Raw genomic sequence first — 13,186 nt, 5'->3', positions numbered from 1 at the left:
TCTTTTACTACTCAGAGCTGAACTACATCCCATGGAAGCATCTAGTAAAGGGGAACTCATTTTCTCTTGTGCCAATCTATCCCATTTCTGAAAATCTCTGGCTTTCAGAAAATTGTGAAAAGGAGCTAAAATCTATTTCCTTCTACTTCCTGGCCAAATTCACTCAAGTTTCATAAGATTCTAATCATTCATACCTCTAATGACCCCTCAAATATCCAAAGGCAGGTATTAAGTCCCATGATGGTTTTCTCTTCTCAGATTTCAGCACCCCATGAAACTTAGACTGGTTCTCCAATAGCATAGTATAAAGCCTCTTTATCATCTTGGTTTCTTCCTTCTGAATACTCTGAGATTGTTTCTATCCTTCTTAAAACATCATAGCTTTCAATAAATGGTGTTGGAACAACTAGATATCCACATACAAACAAAAATGAATCTAGGCACAGACCTTACATGCTTCACAAAAATTAACTCAAAATCTATCATAAATCTAATTGCAAAACATAATACCATAAAACTTCTAAAAGATAGCATTAAAATAAAATCTGGCTGACTTGGGTATGACAGCAACAACAGTGTGATCCATAAAAGAATAATTAAAACTGGACTTCATAAAAATTGAAAGTTCATGCTCTGCAAAAGACAATATCAAAAGAATGAAAAGACAAGTCATGGATTGGGAGAAAATATTTGCACAAGACCCATCTGACTAAGGACTGTTTTCAAAATACATAAAGAACCCTTAAAACACTACAATAAGAAAATAAACAATCTGGTTTTTAAATGGACAAAAGACCTTAACATATCCTTCACCAAAGAAGATATATGGATGGCAAATAAGCACGTGAAAATGTTCCATATCATATGTCATCAGAGAGATGCAAATTAAAAAACAATGAGATAGGGTTTTGAAGGGGAGGTGGGTGGAGGGTTGGTTGAGTATGGTGGATATTATGGATGGTATGTATTGCATGGAGCACTGGGTGTGGTGCATAAACAATGAATTCTCAAACACTGAAAAGAAATTTTTAAAAATGAGATATAACTATATACCTATTAGATAGCCAAAATCCAGACCATTGACACCACCAAAAGTGTTCAACCAAATGTGGAACAATAGAAACTCTCATACATTGCTGGTGGGAATGCAAAATGGTGCAGTCACTTTGGAAAACAATTTGAAGTTTTCTTACAAAAGTAAATACACTCTTTTTTTTTTTAGTACTGTACTGTATTTATTGAAAAAAATCTGCTCAAATCCATATTGTTCAAATACAAATAATTTGTACTATACCACAGAATTTTTCCCTCAAATTCCAGAGGTGACATGTAGACCAATCAGAACTTTCATATCAGCCTCATAAATCCTTGTTCTCTATGCTGTGGTCTTCATTATTTTCTTTTTTTTTTTTTTCCGAGTGTTGATACAGTTTATATATATTTTATTTTATTTTATATTTTTTTTATTTTTTTTTAATTTTTCAATTTATTTCTTTTCAGAAAAACAGTATTCATTATTTTTTCACCACACCCAGTGCTCCATGCAATCCGTGTCCTCTATAATACCCACCATCTGGTACCCCAACCTTCCACCCCCCCGCCACTTCAAACCCCTCAGATTGTTTTTTAGAGTCCATAGTCTCTCATGATTCACCTCCCCTTCCAATTTACCCCAACTCCCTTCTCCTCTCTAACACCCCTTGTCCTCCATGATATTTGTTATGCTCCACAAATAAGTGAAACCATATGTGTAAGTCTCCAAAGGCAAAGGAAACAAAAGCGAAAATAAACTTTTGGGACTTCATCAAAATCAAAAGCTTCTGCACAGCAAAGGAAACAGTCAAAAAAACAAGGAGGCAACCCACGGAATGGGAGAAGATATTTGCAAATAACAGTACAGACAAAAGGTTGATATCCAAGATCTATAATGAACTCCTGAAACTCAACACTCACAAAACAGGCAAACATATCAAAAAATGGGAAGAAGATATGAACAGACACTTCTCCCATCGAGACATACAAATGGCTATCAGACACATGAAAAAATGTTCATCATCATTAGCCCTCAGGGAGATTCAAATTAAAACCACATTGAGATATCACCTTACACCAGTTAGAATGGCCAAAATTAACAAAACAGGAAACAACATGTGTTGGAGAGGATGTGGAGAAAGGGGAACCCTCTTAAACTGTTGATGGGAATGCAAGTTGGTGCAGCCTCTTTGGAGAACAGTGTGGAGATTCCTCAAGAAATTAAAAATAGAACTTCCCTATGACCCTGCAATTGCACCCCTGGGTATTTACCCCAAAGATACAGATGTCATGAAAAGAAGGGCCATCTGTACCCCAATGTTTATAGCAGCAATGGCCACAGTTGCCAAACTGTGGAAAGAACCAAGATGCCCTTCAACGGACGAATGGATAAGGAAGATGTGGTCCATATACACTATGGAGTATTATGCCTCCATCAGAAAGGATGAATACCCAACTTTTGTAGCAACATGGACGGGACTGGAAGAGATTATGCTGAGTGAAATAAGTCAAGCAGAGAGAGTCAATTATCATATGGTTTCACTCATTTGTGGAGCATAACAAAAGTAAATATACTCTTATACAATTGTACAACTTGATATTCACCCAAAGGAGTTGAAGACTTATGTACACACAAAAACATTCATGTGGACATTTATAGAAGCTTTATTCATAATTTACAAATCTTAAAAGCAACCAAGATGTTCTTCAGTACATGAATGGATAAATAAACTGTCTTACATCCAGACAATGGAGTGCTATTCAGCACTAAAAAAATGTTATGCGGATGTAAAAGCAATCTGCCTACAAAGTCTGCCACCTGATTGATCACCAAGGTTGATTTTGATGATCCAGCTGGGTAGGTGGGTGTCCCCTTTCTCTCTTCCCACCCCAAGTGCATCCCTCCCAAAGCTGCATGCTGTTTCAAGCAGACAACTTTCCTCAATAGAGGAGGACCATTTTTCAGTCAAAGTTATATGAGTAGCTATGCTCCCCTGCTAGAATCTTCAAACAAGCTCTCCTCCCTCAAGAAATGATCTATCCTATTACAAATCTGTAACCATCAAGTCTGCATGGTACTGGCACAAAAAAAGACACATAGATCAATGGAACAGAACAGAGAGCCCAGAAATGGACCATCAACTCTATGGTCAACTAATCAACAAAGCAGGAAGAATGCCCAATGAATAAAAGACAGTCTCTTCAACAAATAATGTTGGGAAAATTCAACAGCCATGTGCAGAAGAATGAAACTTAACCATTTCCTTACACCACACATGAAAATAGACTCAAAATGGATGAAAGATCTCAGAGTGAGACAGGAATCCATCAAAATTCTTGAGGAGAACACAGGTAGCAACCTCTTCAACCTTAGCTGCAGCAACTTCTTCTTAGCTACATCATAAAAGGCAAGGGAAGCAAGGGCAAAAATGAACTGCTGGGACTTCATCAAGATCAAAAGCTGGAAGTTGTACTTCCTGTTTTACAAATAACTGAATCCCAAGGTGTTTATATTTGTGTTCAGGGTCCCACAGCATTTGACTGCATCTATAACTCGCATCTAAGGTTCCTAACTTATAATAGTAAAATTTATCCTCGTGCTAGGCAGCAAGTCAACTTTCTCAGTGCTTAACTCAGGAATACTTATCCTTTAATCTTCTCCATGAAACATTCCATGGTCAGATATGCTTATATCATATGCTCCTTTTAGATACCTAAACATCCATTGGCTTTGATAAAGAAATCCATTTAACCACTTTAATGCAGTATTTCCTAATTTATTTAACCCTGAAACCTTCCACACTCCAATTAGCACCGGAGCACCCATTAGCATTCTGCAGACCTCCAGGTCATACATTGGGAAAAACGCTTGCCTCCTGACATTTTCACCTATGTACCCTGGTACTATCACTCAGAGCTCTATTTCAAAACTATAAAGGTATGGAACACAAGTACTTGTGAATTTGTGAAGACCTTAAATGGACATAAACGTGGCATTGCCTGTTTGCAGTACCGAGACAGACTGGTCGTGAGTGGCTCATCTGACAACACTATTAGATTATGGGACATAGAATGTGGTGCATGTTTACGAGTATTAGAAGGCCATGAGGAACTGGTGCGCTGTATTCGATTCCATAACAAGAGGATAGTCAGTGGGGCCTATGATGGAAAAATTAAAGTGTGGGATCTTGATCTTGTAGCTGCTCTGGACCCCCGTGCTCCTGCAGGGACACTCTGTCTACGGACCCTTGTGGAGCATTCTGGAAGAGTTTTCTGACTCCAGTTTGATGAATTCCAGATTGTCAGTAGTTCACATGATGACACAATCCTCATCTGGGACTTCCTAAATGATCCAGCTGCCCAAGCTGAACCCCCCTGCTCCCCTTCTCGAACATACACCTATATCTCCAGATAAATAATCATACAGTGACCTCATATTTGCCCAGGACTCATTAAAAGTTGTGGTATTTAACATATCTGCCAATACCAGGATGAGCAACAACAGTAACAATCAAACTACTACCCACTTCCCCGGACTAGCCGAGGATTGGGGCTCTGAGACTCCTGTTGGGACACAGTTGGTCTGCAGTCGGCCCAGGATGGTCTGCTCAGCACAGCTGACTGCTTCCATGCTGCTATCAGAAGATGTCTTTTATCTTTTGTGAATGATTGGAACTTTTAAACCTCACCTCACCTCCCCTCCTCTCCTCTCTCCACCTGTTTTTCCTCATTTGGTTCCAGACAAAGATGACTTATAAATATATTTAGTGTTTTGCCAGAAAAAAAAAAAAAAAAAAAAACATTAAATCCTCCTCCACTTGATGGACTTTCATATATCTGAATATAGCTCTCGTATTCCTCCAGAGGCTGGCTGCACAGAAACTGAGAGATGGTTTCTCAATGAAGATGGCAATGTAGGTGTAAAGAAAAGAAAAATTAAGGGGGACCTCTAGTGGCTTTGGAAGCACAGACGATCTATAATTCCTTGGATCTTTCCAGCACACCCCGAAAGAGTCACAAAAGATGCTAATAACAAAAAAGAGTCTTTAGTGTCAGCTGGAGGTTCCCCAAAAAGCCCACTAAAAAACTCAAAATCCTCCAAGAGAAGGGGGGTATGCTTCCAACAGCAATTTTATCACAATTAATGTGATTAATTGCCTCTGGGGAAAAGAGACAGCACCAGTTAGTTACCTTCTCCTACTCCGAAGACCCGAGCAAAAAGAGAAAGGGAAGAGGAACCCGATTACTAATCAGGTTGGGTCAAACATTTCTAAGGGTTGCTTAATGAAGAGGAATGTTTCAAAGAGTGGCAAAAGGGCTGACTCTAAAAACCTTTCATTCAATATTAATGAAAAGGAACGCTGCATTGCTTGGCATGTGTATAGTCTTTCTGAACTAAACAGAAACATGTGTGGGAAAAAAAAATCTCTGCCAGAGCTTTCTTTTATCTTTGTAGATTTTTGCTCTAGTTGCCTTGAGAAAAGGAATTTCTAAATCCATAGGTAGCTTCACTACTTTTTCAGGAGGTGCCAAACAAGGAGGGGTGGGAGGGGGGACATGAGTTTGATAAATGAAGGGAAGGTTTGGACAGGGAATATGGCTTAGAATTCCAATTGGACACACTCTCCAAACCTGTGTAGGGCTTTTACCAAGCTCTTGATGGATTAGTTCTATAGGTAACATAATTCAAAACACTTGAAATAATGCATATGCTAGTAAAATTCTTGAAATAACTTTGCATCTGAAAGCAAGATCCTTTCAATGAAGAGTAACAAGTGCAGGTGAACTGTAAAAATAAAAGACCATTTGGAGTTCTTTTAGACTTTACCCTGCAGAAACCAAATAAAATTAAATATTTAATGAAATCTCAGTCTAAGTCCAACCAATGCAAGCATAAAAATGCCAAGATGGTTTTTAAACTTAATCCTTAACCCTAGGTCACTCACCCAGGGATATTGCTAATAGTGTGACAAGTGAAGCAGAGGAAGGGCAGAATTCTGGGTCACTGAAGCTCATACATACTTAAAGCTACGGTACTGCATCAAATACATTTTAACCCACCATAGGCTCCATTGGCCATAGGAAGGTTTTCAAGTTGAGTAATGCAATGGGTGAGTAGGGAGAAAGCAGTGTATTGGGTTTATACTGTGAACTTTTAATATAAGGACTGACTTTTTTCATATTATGCATTTGGGGCAAAACATAAATATACAGGAACAGAAAAAAAACAAAGCAAGCAAAAAAACCTCATGCACCATCCAAAAATCCAAGAGGAAGAAGGAAGGGTTAGGGTAGTCATTACTAATGGCTCATTATATAAAGTTCTCACATTATTCCTCCACCCAAGTTAATGAAACAGCCTCCTCAGCTGGACTTTCTTGCTAAACTTCCAGTTCACTGTAATTGATCATTCACACAACAGCCAGTGTGATCTTCCACACCTGACCATAATCATTTCCGTGCCTGAAGATCTTCATTGGCTTCCTGTTGTCTAGGAGTATAGGACCAACTCACTGCTTTAGCACTGAAGTCCTAATTTTCCTTTGTCATACTTCTCCAGCCTTGACACTTGTCATGCCTCTTCCTTTTCAGACCCCTCCATTCATCCAGTGTTCCATGAGTTGAATGAACTACCACTTTGTCTCATACCTCGCTTTTTCTATCAGTCTCTCTCTTCTTAGATTACCCTCGTTCCAAGTCCTCCTCCGTGAAATCACTCATCAATCCAAGTCCTGCCTAGTGTTATCATTTCTGTGGAGCCTTTCCAGCTTCTCTTGGGCCGCATTAATGGCTTCCTTCCTTATCCCCCTAGGGCACCCTTGCTCTAAATAATACCAGATGGAAATTTTAAAAAGTAAGATTACTTCATTCCTAGTAACAAGGTGGCCACAAACGGGATGGGGGGAGGGGCAAAAGGTAAAGATTACTCCATTCCCAGGCCAGGCCAGGCACTACTACAGGCCAGGCACTCAACTTAATCCTTACTTAATCCTTACAACCACCGATGAAATCGGTCCTATTACTATTATCTTCACTTTCCAAGTGAGAAAACTGCGTCACAAAGAGGATTAGGGTCTTGACTCAGGTCATTTGACCGGTAAGTGGCAGGCACAGGATTCTAGACAGAGGTGGCCTGAAATCCAGGGCATTCACTCTTGACGTCACCAGCATAAAAGCAGCAAACTGGGCTTCCTAGGATTGAGCTGGTAGAGTGTCTTGGCTGAGCCAGGCCGAAGAGGCTTTCTGAGGCATGGGCCAACTAAGGTTGATACCAAAATTTGTGAGGAGCCCCCAAAATTGGGCAAATAAGCAGGGTCAAGAATTGAGGGGAAAGGGCAGGTCAGGCAAACCAGAGAGTTTCTATTTCACAAGTCCTCCAAATCAAGGGTGAAATGTGACGTTCACAAGCTGAGCTCTTAAATCAAAGATCAGAGAGCCAGGAAACAGGCTGGTCCCAAAGCAAGGAAATACCTTAGTCACCACTTTTTATTTTTTAATTGAAGTAGAGTGACATACAATGTTATATTATTTGTGAGTGTACAACATAGTGATTAGACAGTTCTATACATTATGCAATGCTCACCACAATGAGCGCAGTTCCCATGTTGCCATACAAAGTTATTACAATATTACTGACTGTATTCTTTTTGCTAGCTTTTTCATCCCCATGACTTAGTCATTCCATGACTGGAGGCCTATAACTCCCCTTCTCCTTTATCCCTTTTGTCTATTTTCCCCATGTGGCAGCCATCAGTTCATTTTCTGTGTTTACAGATCCGTTTCTTCTTTTTGTTTGTTTGTTTTTTCAGACTCCACATGAAAGTGAAATAATACAGTATTTGTCTTTCTCTGACATTTCATTGAGCATGATACCCTTTAGGATAGTTAGAAATACCGTATGAGTCTTATTCACCCTTCATCCCCATAATTAAACTCAATAAATTTCTTTTGTTTGAAAGGTATAAAAAAAAAAATCTAGCTATCACTGTGCTTCAGACTTTTTATGAAAGAACCAGGTTCCTCCTTATAGGGCTGTTTCATCCCCTACCTCAGAATTTTGGAGACTAAATCTTGTAGTTGTCCAAACTCAGAGGGAAATGATTTTTACTCAGCCTCACAGCACACCCCAGAATAATGTAAGCAGGATTGGGGTCTTTCATTTATAAATCACAGACTACTGACTCAAAACTTATACCATCTTACTTGTCATTTAGTCTTTTTTTTTTTTTTTTTTTTTTTTCATTTCAGGTCAGAACACACTGAAATCTCCTCAGCACTAATTTTCTTCTCCCTAATGCCCCAGTCTTTACAACACTGCTTTTTCCTCCAGAGATTTAAAGGAGGAGGAGCGAATTTTTCAGAACCCAACTCAAATGCTTTCTCCAACATGAGGCTTCCTTTTGTCATCCCTACTGGGAGTGAACTCTCACCACTGTGATCTCCTAGTACACATTCTTTATAACAATTTAAGCCCTGACCTGTGGTAATTATATTCATTTCCCAGGGTGACTCCTGCTAGTACTCCTAGTTATCGTTTCTTTCCTTGAGAACTTACTTTGTGTCTTTACACATCTCATTCGGCACCATGTGAAAGACCTATTCTGCCCCCTGTTTTACAAGTGAGGAAACTGAGGCAAAGAAATATTAACAAATTTGTCCGGGTTTACAAACCAGCAAAAAGCAGAACTATGAATTGATACCAGGTCTGCCTGCACCCAACGGTAGTGCTCACCGATTAGTCTGAGCCTAATGTCCCAGTCTCCATGCGGTCCAGCTGCAGTCATAAGGCCAATGGACTGTGAGCAAAACAAATTATGAGCAGATGGCAATGATGTGCGTCTCTTATGAACTGAGCCATGGAAGGGTGGCAACCACAGAAACCAAGAGCTGAGATGAGATGGCAGAATGTCAAAACAGAAGAAAAGTCTAAATCCAGGTGGCACCACATGGAGGAGAGTTTCTGTGGGAATTCTGAGATGTGCATCAGACTTTCTGAAAGTGAGAAACAAATTCGTGATTTTCTAATTCCGTAAGACTTCAGAGATTTTGTGGGTTTGTTGTTGTTCCCATAGCCTTAACTAATACAAACTCCAGATCCTGTGGTCTCAACCCTAAAATTCCAACCTCTCCCAACTTGCCTTTTCAGAGTACTTATCTAATGTGAGGGAGTGGAAAGAGATGAGGTAATAACAGACAGCAGAAGCCTCATCTTCAGCAGAGGTGTGGGAATGAAGCAGCCAGGAGGAAACTTCCAGGAGCTCATGTATGACTTCACCACACACCAACAGTAAACTGCATCATGAGGGATTCCACAGATGTGGAAGCAAGAGAAGAAGCAGGCGAACTGCAAATGGTGTGTTGCATTACTCTACTCCAACAAAATCCCTCCCCTTCTTGCCACCCATACAAAATTTACATTGCATTCACATCTTAGATTAAACTTTGATCATTTGTCTGATACACCAAAGACTGTCACACTTTGAAATACAAACCTCCATAAAAAAGAAAGATTTTAAAGACCTAAAGGATGGTGTTTGGAAGCAGCTCAGGCTCTTATGTATCCTAGGTGGTTTTGACACATTCCTGGTAGAGTGGAAGAGGGAAATGCATATCTCTCAGGCGCTGGAAATTTAGTCATCTTTCTTCTCTCCACTGTCTTGCCAATGCATTAGCCAAATGACAAATATACTCTTGTTCCAACAATATTAAACTTGGGAACATCAAATTCTCCTAGCACTTTCACCCTAATAATTATGCTACTCACAAATTCAAAGATATATACACATTAAGTTCATGGCACCATTATTTATAATTTTTTCTACCATATAATAATGAAAAACTGAAAACAACCTGAATATCCATCAACAGAAGACTTGTGATATTTTCCTACAAGGGACTTTATAGTTCTTAAGATGATTTTGTACTTCTAGATTTATTGATGGGCAAATACATCCATGTCAGATTGTGAGTAAAAATTTAAATTAAAAAATATCTGTAGTGCAATTCTATTTATGTAAAACTGTCTACCTTTGAGTGTATGCATGTTTTTGCTTGTGAATAAAGAAGGTGAAGGGATATACTCCAAAATATGACTAGCAATTCTCTCTTCTTTTTTTTTTTTTAAGATTTTATTTATTTATTTGACAGATAGAGATCACAAGTAGGCAGAGAAGCAGGCAGAGAGAGAGGAGGAAGCAGGCTCCCCGAGGAGCAGAGAGCCCGATGCGGGGCTCGATCCCAGGACCCTGAGATCATGACCTGAGCCGAAGGCAGAGGCTCAACCCACTGAGCCACCAAGGTGCCCCAACAATTCTCTCTTCTTTCTAGGTTTTGGGGTATTTCTCTCTTCATTTTCCTGTTCTCTATATTGCTCCAATTTTTAAATGTTCTCATAAGGTATTTATAGTCATAAAAATAATACAACTGCTTTTTCTTTAAATATTTGTTTATTTTAGAAAAAGAGAGAACATATATGCACAAGTGGAGGGAGTGGCAGAGGGAATGAGAGAATCCCAAGCAGATTCCCCACTGAGTGCAGAGGGGCTCCATTCCAAGACTCATGAGATAGAGACCTGAGCCAAAATCACTAGTCAGGCGCTCAACCAGCTGAGCAATGCAGGTACCCCATAACCATTTTTACTTAGGGGAAAAAAAATCTCAAAACTATATATTAGCTCTCACCTTCCAACCCACCTATAACTTCATTTTAGTAAAACATGAAATGACACTAATTAAAAGCAACAGTTTGTTTTCCAGAGATTAGGTCTACCTGTAGTTTCCACACAAATAATGGTATCTGGTTATTTCTCAGGCACTGTTCAATGAAAATAATGATGAGGATTTAAAAATATATTGGAAGCTAATTTGTTCTTTTTTTAAAAGGTTTTTATTTATTTATTTGACAGAGAGAGACACAGCAAGAGAGGGGACACAAGCAGGGGGAGTGAAAGAGGGAGAAGCAGGATTCCTGCCAAGCAAGGAGCCTAGTGCAGGGCTCCATCCCAGGACCATGGGATCATGACCTGAGCCGAAGGCAGATGCTTAACAACTGAGCCACCCAAGGGCCCAAAACTAATTTATTCTTAGATGGGTGTTCACATCAGACTCCTATATTCAAATGTGAAGTTGGATGTGGCAGAAGACACGTAAATTCATTTCAATAAGAATGTAGGGTTTTTAGCTTCTTGAGGCAAAACGAGAATTCCCAAGGTGATCAAGGGTTTTAATCTCTGCTCAGATCTCCAGCTCATGTGGGCAGATGTTTTGGCATCATTAAGTCAATGAGTGTCAGATAAAGGAAAAATAAAAGAAACTCTACACTCTATCTGTCAACACTCTCAAAACTACCTTGGACAAGATACTGTAAGTTTTTCTTACTTTAAATCGCTCTCATCAGGTTAGTGGAAATTTTGTCAAAAAGGAATTTAATAAAAGACAGAGTCAAAATACACTGTTAACTCTCCTGCTTTAAAAAGCTGACACAGTGTTAAAATTTAATAGCTAGGATCAAAAAGAATGGGAGGATAAGAATAAACAGGAGGTGCATAACTTCAAAATTTTAATGGATTTCTAGATTGTAAAAACCTGTTGGAACAGTGCTGTTATGGGATTATTTCACAAGAGATACTATGACTAAAGTTTGACTTTAGGCTAGACCATTCCTTAAACATATCAGATGCTCAATAAAAGTGTCCTGAATGACTGAATAAATGTTAAGTGTAATTCAGAAAGAGAATAGCTATGCTGCTATAATTAATACACCTTAAAATCTCAGAAGTTAAAACAATAAAGATTCATTTCTCTCTCAAGTCATGGTTCAATGTGGTTAGGTGTCAATTTTGGAAAGCTCTCACCCAAGTGGTACGTCAGGGGTCCAGATGGCAGCTCATCATTTGGAGCAGGTAGCTTCCAAGACTGCCACAGAAAGAGAAGAGAGGCTGGAAATCAAACACAGTTTTATGGATGGAACTAGAAGTTTTATGGATAGAACTAGAACTAGAAGAAGCCATCTACATACATATTCCTCTGGCTGGAACTCAGCCACATGTTTTTGTCTTGCTGCAAGAAGGCTAGGAAATGTAGTCTTTCTGTGTGACCAGATAGATAAAATAGATTTGTGAGAGTGTCATAAGCTGACATTTTTATATGCTAATTACTGTAACAGTAATCTTTCTAGAATATGGTGAGGGTATGTGCTATGGTGAGAAAAAAATAATAAAATAATAATAAAAATTGTTTAAAGGTATTAAATGAGAAAAAGTATTTCAATGGTTTAGTAAAATGGAAGTTTATTTCTTGCTCTTATAAGGTCTAAAGTGGACGAGGCTGGTTGTCACTGGCTGTCCTCCAAGGAATGATTAGGAACCAAGGAACCTAGGTTCCTTCCACCTGATGACTCTGTCATCTTTAACACTTGGCTTCCAGTGTTGTTTCTGCCTATAAAGAAAGTGTGTGGACGATCACATGTAAGAGGACTTAATGAAGTAGTCCTAACAATGGCCCACATCTTGACCATTAATATCCCATTGGCTAGAACTCATTTATATGGTCACACCAAAATTGCAAAGGAGCCTGTGGGCCCAGCAATAAGAGAAAATGAGTTTGATAAATAGCTATGAATATCTGTTGTACTTGCTTGTGACTCCTTTCCTGATCAATCCAACTCCCTGTAATTCCTCCTTCCTCTGAAATTTTCTATTACTTTCTGCTATCATGTAGGCTATGATGACTTGGGTATGGTATCTTTATTTTATAATATATTTCTTTTCCACATCAACTAAACTTCAGGGAAGAATATGTACTAAATATTTTGTTGTATCCTCTGCTATTAGAGCAGTGCTCAGCACACTCTTAAGGTTCAATAAATGTTGAATGATGAAAATGACAATAATACCCTTATGAGCTGTTGAGGTTGGTGGATCTTTGCCTGTATGCTAAATGGTCCCAGACTCCTAAGAATAGAGACATCTTGGTCCACACTTTTGGGTATTCTTTCTCTTGCCCTAGAGTCAGACTTTTAGCTACTGCTTTTCATTCCTCCAACCTGTTTGTGTCTTCCAGTCAGCACTCTCTACTCACAATTTCCTGTCTTTAATTTGCTATCCAGTGTTTTTAATATCCTAACCATGGAAACATTTCTACAAATAAAATCATC

General features: G+C 39.0%; 1 pseudogene; it reads left to right on the top strand.

Annotated features, from left to right (window-relative positions):
* Positions 1-941: 941 nt before the first annotated feature.
* On the top strand, positions 942-4,797 carry LOC132010515 (F-box/WD repeat-containing protein 1A-like; annotated as a pseudogene).
* The last annotated feature ends 8,389 nt before the right edge of the window (positions 4,798-13,186 follow it).

This window comes from Mustela nigripes, chromosome 2 (assembly GCF_022355385.1).
Source record: "Mustela nigripes isolate SB6536 chromosome 2, MUSNIG.SB6536, whole genome shotgun sequence".
In the NCBI taxonomy this organism is placed as follows: Eukaryota; Metazoa; Chordata; class Mammalia; order Carnivora; family Mustelidae; genus Mustela; species Mustela nigripes.
This window is presented reverse-complemented; position numbering and strand designations above follow the sequence as displayed.